Source organism: Pleurodeles waltl, chromosome 7 (genome assembly GCF_031143425.1).
Source record: "Pleurodeles waltl isolate 20211129_DDA chromosome 7, aPleWal1.hap1.20221129, whole genome shotgun sequence".
Classification (NCBI taxonomy): Eukaryota; Metazoa; Chordata; class Amphibia; order Caudata; family Salamandridae; genus Pleurodeles; species Pleurodeles waltl.
The window spans coordinates 758944031-758956109 of NC_090446.1; positions in this window are offsets into that span (position 1 = coordinate 758944031).

Genomic DNA, 12079 nt, shown 5'->3' on the forward strand with positions numbered 1-12079 from the left:
TAGACTGGTTGTCTTTCACAGACACTGAGTCAAAAACCTAAGGGCCCTTTGTTTGTGCCATCAGTTCAGCTTGAACCAGCTTGATAAACTTCCCAAATTTGGTCAGTTCAGCAGGTTCCTTTAAAGCGAACATGAGAGATATTGCCTCCGTGCAAGTTCTTAGATTATGACGAAGAAAGAGTGGTCCTAGGAGGGAGCGACGTGTGTTCATTAGGGCCGGACAGCAGCGCAATAGGTGGATAAAGGTTTCAGATTTATATTCACAGAGCCTGCAACCCCTGATGATGGTAAGGGAGCACCATTTCGGGTTTAGCTCTTTTGTTCTCAGGCCGAGCAATCACACAAAAGCAATTTGTGTCACGCAGGTTTTCCTAGTGGGGTAAGTAAAATATGTCTCTGGTGCCAAGATCTGTGTGGTGTTTTAATAAGAAGCAGCTAGTGCTTCTTGCATTGGAGCCTTGTTCGTTCTTTCAAGATCACATGCCCGGGAAAGTGTTTTTATCTGCCTTTTGATCACAGATCTGATTGCGGTGTGTGATTGGGTCAACCTGATCAGTTCTGCTTGATCAATTTGGAGATTGTTTAGCTGCAGTTAAATATTGTGACCAGGGGTTCATATTTGTATAAAAAATGTAGCCGAGGACTGACTTCAAAGTGCTGGGTGGGACCATGACCATCCTGTGGTAGTATTTCAGGAAAGCCCCCATCAAGGCCCAATGCTGGCCCTCCAGAATAAATTCTAGCCTTATTAGTTGACTCCTTATATATTGTGGCAGCTTGAAAACTCTTTTGTAGATTTTGACCTGGAGCTTTTCTGTCATTGTGGCGGATTGGCCAGGGAATGCTTCGTGACCATAGTTCATTGCTGGGAGAAAAGTGGCTTTGAGAGTTTGAAGGATTCATTTTGCGGGGGGCTTTCTATTGAGTTTTTGACTTGGCATATTCTAGTTGTTATATAGTCGTCCTTTTCCTTCAGATGTTGAAGGTGGGCTTTGGGTGTTCCCTTGGCTGAGAGGCAAACTCCCAGATAGTTGTACACATCTATGTTCCTGACGATAAGTGGCCCGAGTTTCCATCGAAAATGCTGATGTTTCAGTGACCTGCCTGAAATTACTACTTTAGTTTTAGTAGCATTTGCCTTCATTTTGTTTTCCGTGTTGTAGCTGTGCAGTGCTGTTAGCATTTTTTGTAAGCCGACGTTGGAGTGATCCAGCAGGACGATGTCATCTGCGTATTGTAGCAAGGTGATCTTTTGATTACCAATATTTGGTGGTATCAGGTTAGCTTGTTTTAGTGCCTGTGGCATATTTGCAGTTTAGAGGTTGAATAGAAGTGGTGCCAAAACGCAGCCTTGTTTTAGCACGTTGGTGGTAGGAATCTCCTTGGTAACTGTAGAGGGTGACAGCTTGACCCTCACCCAGGTAGGTGTGTTTAACAATGTTATTGCCCTTAGGAGGTTGTTTGAGATGCCACAGTTTTTTAGCTTGTTCCTTAGCAGATTCCTGTCAATGGCATCAAGTGCTGCGGAGTAACCTCTGAAGCATGCAAAAAGTGTGGGGGGGTTAGCCACAGCCTCATGAGCTTGAAAGGAAAGGGCTACAATGTTATCTGTGGTCGCAGAATTCACCTGAAGCCAGTTTCATTTAGTGGCACTAACTCTTTAGCCTCTGCCCAGTTTTGCAGTTCTTCCAGAAGGACTGAGGCAAATCCTTTTGCTTCAATGTCCAGGAGTGTGATAAGGCAATAATTGGCAGGGTCTTGCCTATCCCCATTTTGTAGATAGGATGTAGTAAGTAGCCTCTCTAATTCGGTGGTACTACCTGGGAGTCAAGGCAGGAGCAGAAAGGATTGGTGACCAGAGGTTCAGATCTTCCTTATAGATGTATGCAGCAATTATGTTTGGACCGGGAGCCCCCGACAACCTCATTCTGAGCAGAATGATGGCAGTCTCCACTGGAGAGGGAGCAACTCCCATGGCAGTTTGATGTTCGTTAATGCCTGGTTTCTCCTCTGGTTGTGCCTGGGAGAATTGGTAAGTTGAATTGAGTTTTTTACAGGTTCTTCCCAGGAAGCTTCATTCATCGCTTTGTTTCATTGGTCACTCTTGTTAGTTTTGCTTTTGATGTATCTCCATAATTCGTCGTGATTGTGTTTTCTTGTCAGAGAGTAGATGTAGACAGACTCCTTTTACGCTTGTTGGCATTTTATGCACCAAATCAGCTGCTTGTGTTGTTTGGTGTGTTTCTGTAGTTTTGATGCCAGTTATTTTTTTTTTTATGGGGCGCTCGTTTTGTCGAGTGATCTTCACAATCTGGCTAGGATAGACTTACTCTCTCCTATAGAATCATGATGAAGGTTTTTTTACGAAACACCGTTGGGGCAAGCTGGAGGATCCTGCATGTTACAGGAGATCATAGGTGATATCTGGACATTTGGTTCAGAGTGAGTCACTAGTGACAACAGAGTCAGACCATTGTCGCTTGACCACAGGTTTTATGCTTTCGATACATTAGGTCCCTATTTTATTAGTTTGATTATTTGTGTTTCTTCTTCCCCCAGAGGCATGCCGATTGATTTATACATTTCTGGGCACCTTGAATGCATCTTAAAGGTTGCTATAATGGGTAGATGGTCACTTGTCTTTAGTATTGGGATTTTAAAAGATGTTATGTAGTCAAAAACGTCCTCAGGGAGAAGATATAGGTGGTCATTACGACCTTGGCGGTATAAGGCGCTTACTGCCGTGTAGAAGACCGCCAATACACCGCCGTGGCAGCGGTAGACCGCCACAGCTATTATGACACACATCTCGGAATCCGCCGAAATTCAGACACCCACACAAGTCCGCCACACCAAAGGTCAGCGAGAAACATGCGGAAACAAATCCTCCACGCCAACAGAAACACGCCCATGCTATTACAACCCACGAATCCACGCAGCGGTCTTTCAACCGCGGTATTCCATTGGCGGTACACACCGCCGCGCTCAAAATACACAAACACTTACAAAACACAGCCACATTGGACATTTCGAAATACACACACCTGATACACATACACACACCACTCCCACACACCCAATAGAATATAAAACACACACCCACATCACACACAAACCCCTACGACCAGAATTTCTGAGAGAAGGCCAGAGAGAGACAGCACAGAATAGAGAACTCCATCACACAGAGGCACACTACACCATCACCCACACAACACTCACGCAAAAAACACCACATACCACTACACTCACCACACTCATCAACACATAACCCCACCCCACACATCACACACACCACCCCATGGCACGCCAAAAACACCCCTGCTTCTCCGAGGAGGAGCTCAGGGTCATGGTCGAGGAAATCGTCCGGGTAGAGCCACAGCTATTTGGCTCACAGGTACAGCACACATCAATAGCCAGGAAGATGGAGCTATGGCAAAGAATAGTCAACAGGGTCAACGCTGTGGGACAGCACCCAAGAAATAGGGAGGACATCAGGAAGAGGTGGAACGACCTACGGGGGAAGGTGCGTTCCACGGTATCCAGGCACCACATCGCGGTACAGCTGACTGGCGGCGGACCTCCACCTCCTCCCCCACAACTAACAACATGGGAGGAGCAAGTCTTGTCCATCTTGCATCCTGAGGGCCTCGCAGGAGTCTTTGGAGGAACGGACACTGGTAAGTCAAATTTCAACTATCATATCCCCCACCATACCTGCATGCTATCACACCCCCCCACCCTCACACCCTCCCCTATCACTCCAAATCCTCACCTATCTAGCCATGACACCAACCACCCATCCCAACCCCAAAACCTGCATGACCTAACTAAGCATGCATACCCATTACTAAAGCATGCCCACTGCACAGACCCACAACACCCCCCAACTATCACCACACAAGCCCCCACACAGGAATGCCTGCACTGGGGTACACGCACACCCAAACATTGCACATCATGAAACACACACATGCAATAATCATGTACTCATACCCCCGCAGGAACCCGAAGGAACGTCACCACACCAGAGGGTCCAGACAACACCACTCCACCCCCAGAAGAGGCCCACAGTGACGACAGCAGCTCTGCCCCACTGGATCTTGATGACCAGCCCGGACCATTGTGGGCCTCGGGACAGTCGGTTCCCCTTGCCCAGCCACAGCCCAACACCGAACTGCCACCCTCTGGGAACACCAGCACAGCACCCACCCAGCGGGCCCAAACCTCCCTACCCAGGACAGGTCAATCAGCGGTGTGCCCACCACTACAGGGCACCCAGGCGAACCCACCACCCCAACAACAACAGGGACCTGGGGGCAGTGGTAGTGGGCACACGGTCCAGGGGACGGAGGCACAGGAACACAGGGGAACTGGGAGGGCTGCTGTGCGACAGAGGGAGGACAGGCCAAGGGAACCTACTCTCAACGAGGCCCTCTCCTCCATCATGGGAGCATACCACCACTCCCAGGAGAGGATGGCAACAGTACTGGCCAAGTTGCAGGAGACCCTGCGTCTGCAGGATGAACAGTATTTGGGGTTCAGGGAGGAGCTCAGGACCATCGGCTCCGCCCTGGGCACCATTGTAGGGGTGCTGACGGACATTCAAAAGACCTTGAGGGACACTGTGGCACTCCAAGGGGCCCCTGACACTAGCCACGACGATGAAATGCCCACCACCTCCGCCGGCGCTAGTGGACAGGAGGCACCGCCACAGGACCAACACACCAGCACCCCTTCCCCTGCAGACGGACCACCACCACGCAAGCGGGCCCTGAGATCCAGGAACAGGACAGAGCAAGATGGCAAGACCCCCGCCAGGAAATAAGACCACCCTGATCGTCCTCCCACTGTCCCACTTTGTTACCCTGTCCAATCGGAACTGCCCCAGCTCCACTTCCAATGGCCAGATGTGCAATGTACCTGTGAGACTAATAGACTGGACTCTGCCATGGACATTCCTCCACCATCACCCATCCCCATTTCACAACCCCCCTTCATTGTTATGCACTTAAATAAACACCCTTGAAACACTAATAAAACTGGAGTCAGTCAATGATTGTGAACTTTGTATTGTCAATTACAGTGTTAAAAAAGGTTACCCATTGGAAGGCCAACATACCAATGTCACACATCACAAGCCTTTCAAGGGTGCAAGCTGTTGACACGTAGGTTAACACAATAGTGAAACTGAAATGGAAGGGGACAACTCAGTTAACAAATAGGGAGTGAAATGTAGGTACAGGATAGAGGTAGACGTGTGAAAGTTAATAATATGTGAAACATGAAAATGTACTCACCTGTGTCTCACTGAAAATATTGCTGTATGACTGACTCCCTGTTGTCGTTTTCATCTTTTCAGCTTCCTCCTCATCACTGTCCACAGGCTCCCCAGGCTCCCCCGCTGCAACAACACCGTCATCTGGATCATCCTCCTGCAGAAAAGGCACATGGCGTCGCAATGCCAAGTTATGGAGCATGGAGCAGGCGATGATGATGTTGCACACCTTCTTCGGTGAGTAGAATAGGGATCCACCAGTCATATGGAGGCACCTGAATCTGGCCTTCAGGAGGCCGAAGGTCCGCTCGATCACCCTCCTAGTCCGCCCATGGGCCTCATTGTACCGTTCCTCTGCCCTGGTCCTGGGATTCCTCACTGGGGTCAATAGCCAGGACAGGTTGGGGTAACCAGAGTCCCCCAATAGCCATACACGGTGCCTCTGGAGTTGACCCATCATATCAGGGATGCTGCTATTCCGCAGGATGTAGGCGTCATGCACAGAGCCAGGGAACATAGCATTTACCTGCGAGATGTACTGGTCTGCTAAACAGACCATCTGGACATTCATGGAATGATAACTCTTCCTGTTCCTGTACACCTGTTCATTCCTGCGGGGGGACCAGAGCTACATGGGTCCCATCAATGGCACCTATGACCGGGATATGTCCAAGGGCATAGAAATCACCTTTCACTGTAGGCAAATCCTCCACCTCAGGGAAAATGATGTATCTCCTTACGTGTTTCAGCCGGGCAGAGAACACTCTGGACAAGACGTTGGAAAACATAGGCTGGGACATCCCTGATGCCATGGCCACTGTTGTCTGAAAAGACCCACTTGCAAGGAAATGCAGCACTGACAGCACCTGCACGTCAGGGGGGATTCCAGTCGGATGGCGGATTGGTGACATCAGGTCTGGCTCCAACTGGGTACATAGTTCCTGGATTGTGGCACGGTCAAACCGGTAGGTCACGATGACATGTCGCTCTTCCATTGTCAACAGGTCCACCAGCGGTCGGTACACCGGCGGATTCCGCCATCTTCCAATATGTCCCAACTGACGGTGCCTAAGAAGGACAACAGCGAAGAAACTGTCAGCATTCCTCCAGGTATGTACCCACAGTCACACACAAGACTACAACAGACAATTAACCCATCCGGGAAAGGTTTTGAGTGTATGCCTCGGTATGTGTGACGCAGTAGTAATTGAAGCCATGTGGGCCCCTGAAATGGCGGCTGCCTGACCTCTAAACTGGGACAATGGGATTGTGGGGTAACTGCGCTGGCGTTGGACACCGTCGCGGTAGGCGGTCGTAGAGCACGGCGCAATGCTGCATTGGTTAACATTGGACCCTATGGGTCCCAGGAGCCAATGAACAGGTGCGCCACCGGTGATGAGGCGCACCGCCGCGGACGTCACCGCTGCGGACGTCACCACCATTTTCTATCTCTTCAATCACTAGATATCTGACCTTCGACAGGAGAGGTCTTACACTTCTAGTGCTGCTGTGACCTCGGTCTGGAAGCGACGATGGCTGCTGCGTCTGGGGAAAGGGCCCCTGCCTTCACTGCACAGGAGTTGGAGAAACTTGTGGATGGGGTCCTCCCCCAGTACACGCTACTCTACGGTCCTCCAGACCAACAGGTTAGTACCCAGGGAGCACGTTGGATGGGCTAGGCTTGGGTGGAGAGGGCTGGGTGGATGAGGGAAGGGGGCAGAGTACATAGAACAGTTATGCATGGGGATGAATGGGCCACAGGGATAGAGTTGGGAGGGGGCCAATCACAATGACGGTGCAGTAGGTAATGACTGTCCTCTTTCCTTGTGCATGTCATGTAGGTCAGCGCCCACCAGAAGAGGGACATTTGGCGTGCCATCGGCAAGGAAGTCCGGACCCTGGGGGCCCACCAGAGACAGGGAACCCACTGCCGTAAGAGATGGGAGGACATTCGCCGCTGCAGCAAGAAGACGGCGGAGGCTCAGCTGGGGATGGCCTCCCAACGTGGGAGGGGTGCCCGTCGCACCATGACCCCCCTGATGTTCCGGATCCTGGCGGTGGCCTTCCCGGAGTTGGATGGGCGCTTAAGGACATCACAGCAGACACAAGGGGGTGAGTACTACCTCATCATATGGACTTTGCGTGCAGTGGAGGTGTCTGGGTGGGGGTGGTGGGTTGTGGGTGTCCCTAGGCCAGGGCGAGTTAGGTAGGCAAGGTCCCTTCGTTATGTAGGCCATGTGGCACTCTACCCCAGCTCAAAACAGAGGGAAGTCGATGTATAGTTGCCCCTTTGCCATCCATGTGGGCAGATTACTACCATTGCCATGTAGGCCATATCCCCTCAATAGCAGAGGTCAGGAGCACGGCGTAATGCATGGGGCTGCTGCGTCTGTCTTGTCCGCCAACAGTAGCGGTATGCCATGCACTAAAACTCTCTTTATTCTGTCTCCCCCCTTTTCCTGCTCTCCCTGTCCTTTTGTACATCAGCATCAACAGGCGGAGGTACAGTGGCACCGGAGCACGAGGGAGCTGCATCCCACATGGCCATGGAGGGCCACACCACAGACTCTGAATTCACCAGTGGGACGGAGGGCGAGGGGAGCTTCACGTCAGCCACCAGATCACCAACCAGCGACACGGACTCGTCCGCCGATGGGAGCTCCCCTGTGGTGGCGGCACCATCTGTGCGCCCCACTTCTACAGGTACAGCCGCCACCTCCCCTACCAGCACCGCCCTCCCAGCAGCCCCTCAGCATGTGTCCCGTGCCCGCTCACCCAGGAGGGTGGGCATCACCTTCGCCCCAGGCACCTCAGGCCCTACCCCAGTCACCCCTGCTGCCCTCAGTGAGGAGGCCATTGACCTCCTCAGGTCACTCACTGTTGGGCAGTCTACCATTGTGAATGCCATCCAGGGTGTAGAACGAGAGTTGAAACACAGGAATGCATTCCTGGAAGGCATTCATTCTGGTCAGGCTGTCCTTCAGTGAACCCTGCAATCTCTGGCTTCAGCACTGATGGCAGCCATTGTCCCTGTGTCCAGCCTCCCCCCTCCAACCTCCTCCACCCAGACCCAATCCCCTGTACCCCAGCCCATCCCAAGCACACCTACAGACCAGCAGGCACACAAGTCAACACACACAAGTAGCTCAAGCAAACATAGGCACCACACACACCACAGGCACTCACACAAGCATCACACCCATACAGACACAGCAACATCCACTGTCTCCACTTTGTCCCACTCCTCCTCTTCTCCTTCCTCCCTCCCAGTGTCGTCTACACACACACACCTGCATGCACCACATCTACAGGCACTAGGACTCGCACCAGAAAACCCAGCACCACAAGCCGCTCACTTGCACTCATCACCTCCACTGTCATTTACACGTCCCCTGTGTCCTCTCCCAGTGTGTCTGTGACGCCCCCTCCCAAAGTACACAAACGCCGGCAATCACTCACCCAACATCCATCCACCTCACGACAGCCTCCAGTACCTGCACCTGCACCCAAAACACCTAAAGTGACACCTCCTACAACCACCTCCTCTACCTCCACTCCCAGACCCCCTCCAACTACCCATCCCAGTGTCCGTCAGAAACTGTCCCTCTGTCAAATTGACCTGTTTGCCCCCACCCCCCCTCCAGTTCATCAGTCCCGTCGTAGCGCCTCAGCCAAAAAGCCTCCAGTACCAGTGGTGCGTGTTCCAGGTTTTTGGAGTGCACCGTCCACCAGGGCAGGCAGTAGGACCCGGAGCCAAGGCACTGTCACCCCACCCCCTGTAAAGGCACCGAAATTGGAGAGTGGACGACGGGACCGTGTCAAGACTCCTGGTGGGACAACAAGTGAAATGGGATCGAAGGCGATTGGTGAGTCAACTGTAACTCCAAAAAAGGTGGGGAAGGTTCCGAGGAAGTCTGCCCAGCCTGTTGTGAGTGTCACGGCGGAGAAGTGCGCCATCATTTCCGGCGGTCCAGACACAACTGCCAGCACCGTCATTACTGGTCAGGAGACCGCCGCCAGAGTCATTGCCCAGGAGGGCCCAAGTATCGTTACTGGTCAGGAGACCACCGCCAGAGTCATTGCCCAGGAGGACCCAAGTATCGTTACTGGTCAGGAGTCCTCCGCCAGAGTCATTGCCCAGGAGGGCCCAAGTATCGTTACTGGTCAGGAGACCACCACCAGAGTCATTGCCCAGGAGGGCCCAAGTATCGTTACTGGTCAGGAGACCACCGCTAGAGTCAGTGCCCAGGAGGGCCCAAGTATCGTTACTGGTCAGGAGACCACCGCCAGAGTCAGTGCCCAGGAGGGCCCAAGTATCGTTACTGGTCAGGAGTCCTCCGCCAGAGTCAGTGCCCAGGAGGGCCCAAGTATCGTTACTGGTCAGGAGACCACCGCCAGAGTCATTGCCCAGGAGGGCCCAAGTATCGTTACTGGTCAGGAGACCACCGCCAGAGTCAGTGTCCAGGAGGGCCCAAGCATCGTTACTGGTCAGGAGACCACTGCCAGAGTCAGTGACCAGGAGGGCCCGAGTATCGTTACTGGTCAGGAGTCCTCTGCCAGAGTCAGTGCCCAGGAGGGCCCAAGCATCGTTACTGGTCAGGAGACCACTGCCAGAGTCATTGCCCAGGAGGGCCCAAGTATCGTTACTGGTCAGGAGACCACCGCCAGAGTCAGTGCCCATGAGGGCCTGAGTATCGTTACTGGTCAGGAGTCCTCTGCCAGAGCCAGTGCCAGTGCCCAGGAGGGCCCGAGTATCGTCACTGGTCAGGAGACCACCGCCGGAGTCACTGCCTAGGAGAGACCAGGATCCCACAGCCCTGCTGGGCGATGATGGAACGTCATGCCACACCCCAATGTCCAGTGTGGAGTTCGTCATGCCACACCCCAATGTCCAGTGTGGAGTTCGTCATGCCACACCCCAATGTCCAGTGTGGAGTTCGTCATGCCACACCCCAATGCCCAGTGTGGAGTTCGTCATGCCACACACCAATGTCAGTATCTGAACCGCCATCTCAGGCTACCGCTGAACAGTCCATAGCCAGCCATGGCAAAGCACCGCTGAACAAGGCCAAGACCGCCATGGTGAAGACCGCTGATCAGGGCAAACACCGCGTGGGTATGAATAGGCCGCCACATAAGGCATCCTTCTCCCACCAGTCCCACCCAGTACCAGTTGAGAACTGCATCTACTTGCGTCAATGTGGCTTTGCACTCCCCAGGATGGTCCAGTGGGCAACCCACCCACTGTAAATACTTGAGAGACTGTGGCTTTGCACTCCCCAGGATGGCACAGTGGGCAAGCCACCCACTGTAGAGACTTGAGAGACTGTGGCTTTGCACTCCCCAGGATGGTCCAGTGGGCAACCCACCCACTTGGGAGACTTGAGAGACTGTGGCTTTGCACTCCCCAGGATGGCACAGTGGGCAAGCCACCCACTGTAGAGACTTGAGAGACTGTGGCTTTGCACTCCCCAGGATGGTCCAGTGGGCAACCCACCCACTGTAAAGACTTGAGAGACTGTGGCTTTGCACTCCCCAGGATACATCAATGGGCATGGAGCCCCGTCGTGGATCTGGCTTTGCAGTCATGTGGCTGAGGTGCCCCCCCTTCCCTTCCCCCTGAGGTGCCTGTAGTGTTTCAATCTGATGCCCCGGCAGTGTTCTCTCGGATTTTGGTCAGGTATCTATTGTGGGCCTCGCCCATGCATTTTTGGACTGTTGGTGCACGGACATTGTTGTGTACATATCTGCACTACTTCTTGTATTGTATATATAAATATGACAGATTTCGAGATATGATTCAGTATATTTTTATATGACATGTATATTGGCACATTACAATATTTGAACGGATCTCGCTTTGAATTTGCATTCTTCCGGGGGGATTCTGGGTTGTTAATGTGATATTTTTGACTGCATTGGTGTGTATGTTGTAATATGCGAGGGTGGGGGTCGGGGTGTTTGGTGGGTGTCCCCCTAACTTTTGCCTCCCCGTGTCGTAGATGCAGTACTCACCGGTATGTTCTGCGCCTACGTCGCTGTTGTTCGTACAGGAGCAGAAAGACAAGGGCAGGTAGTATTTGGAGTTCCGGCTCCATAGAGTCGTCGTTCCTCGTGGAGTGTGTTGAGGTGAGCGTTTTCCCATAGCAAAGGCTGTTTCCGCCGTGTTTTTATCCACGGTGAATCCACCCCGGAAAAGGTGGCGGATTGGTGTGTTGTAATAGTGTGGCCGGTACTTTGTCTCCCGACTGTCTGTTGGCGGTGACCGCCACGCTGTTTGTCTATACCACCGTGGCGGGCGAAGTGTTAAAGTGGCTGTCTTTGTTGGCGGAAAGTGATTTTTGGAGGCTTAGCCTAACCACTGGTGTGGCTAAAAATCCTAAACACACCCCTCTCCTGCCCTCTCCTAATGTAATCAAGAAGGCACCTAATTGTCTGGTGTTGCAGGATGTGAGGGAGGTCCTGAGCTGCTCAAAATGCCCTTCCCTGCTTTTGAAGACCAGTTTGGCCGCTCTCCCCCATCCCGCTTCACCATCTGCTGAGGCAGATCTCCTCCCCCAAGCAGGTCCTTTGTGTTCAGCCCAGGCCATTTCACACCACATCAAGGCAGCCTGGCCAGGCTGCCAGAGGCTAGCCAATCAGAGAAGAGCACCACAGAGCTCAAGTTGCCAACTTTCAGGTAGAGTTTTAAAACTCTTTACCTGAACTAGTTATATTAAATCCAGCAATTGCAAGTTGTGGGATTTATTATGACAATTAATTAGATACCAAACTCAAGGTATCTGCCACTTAAGGAGACTTTGT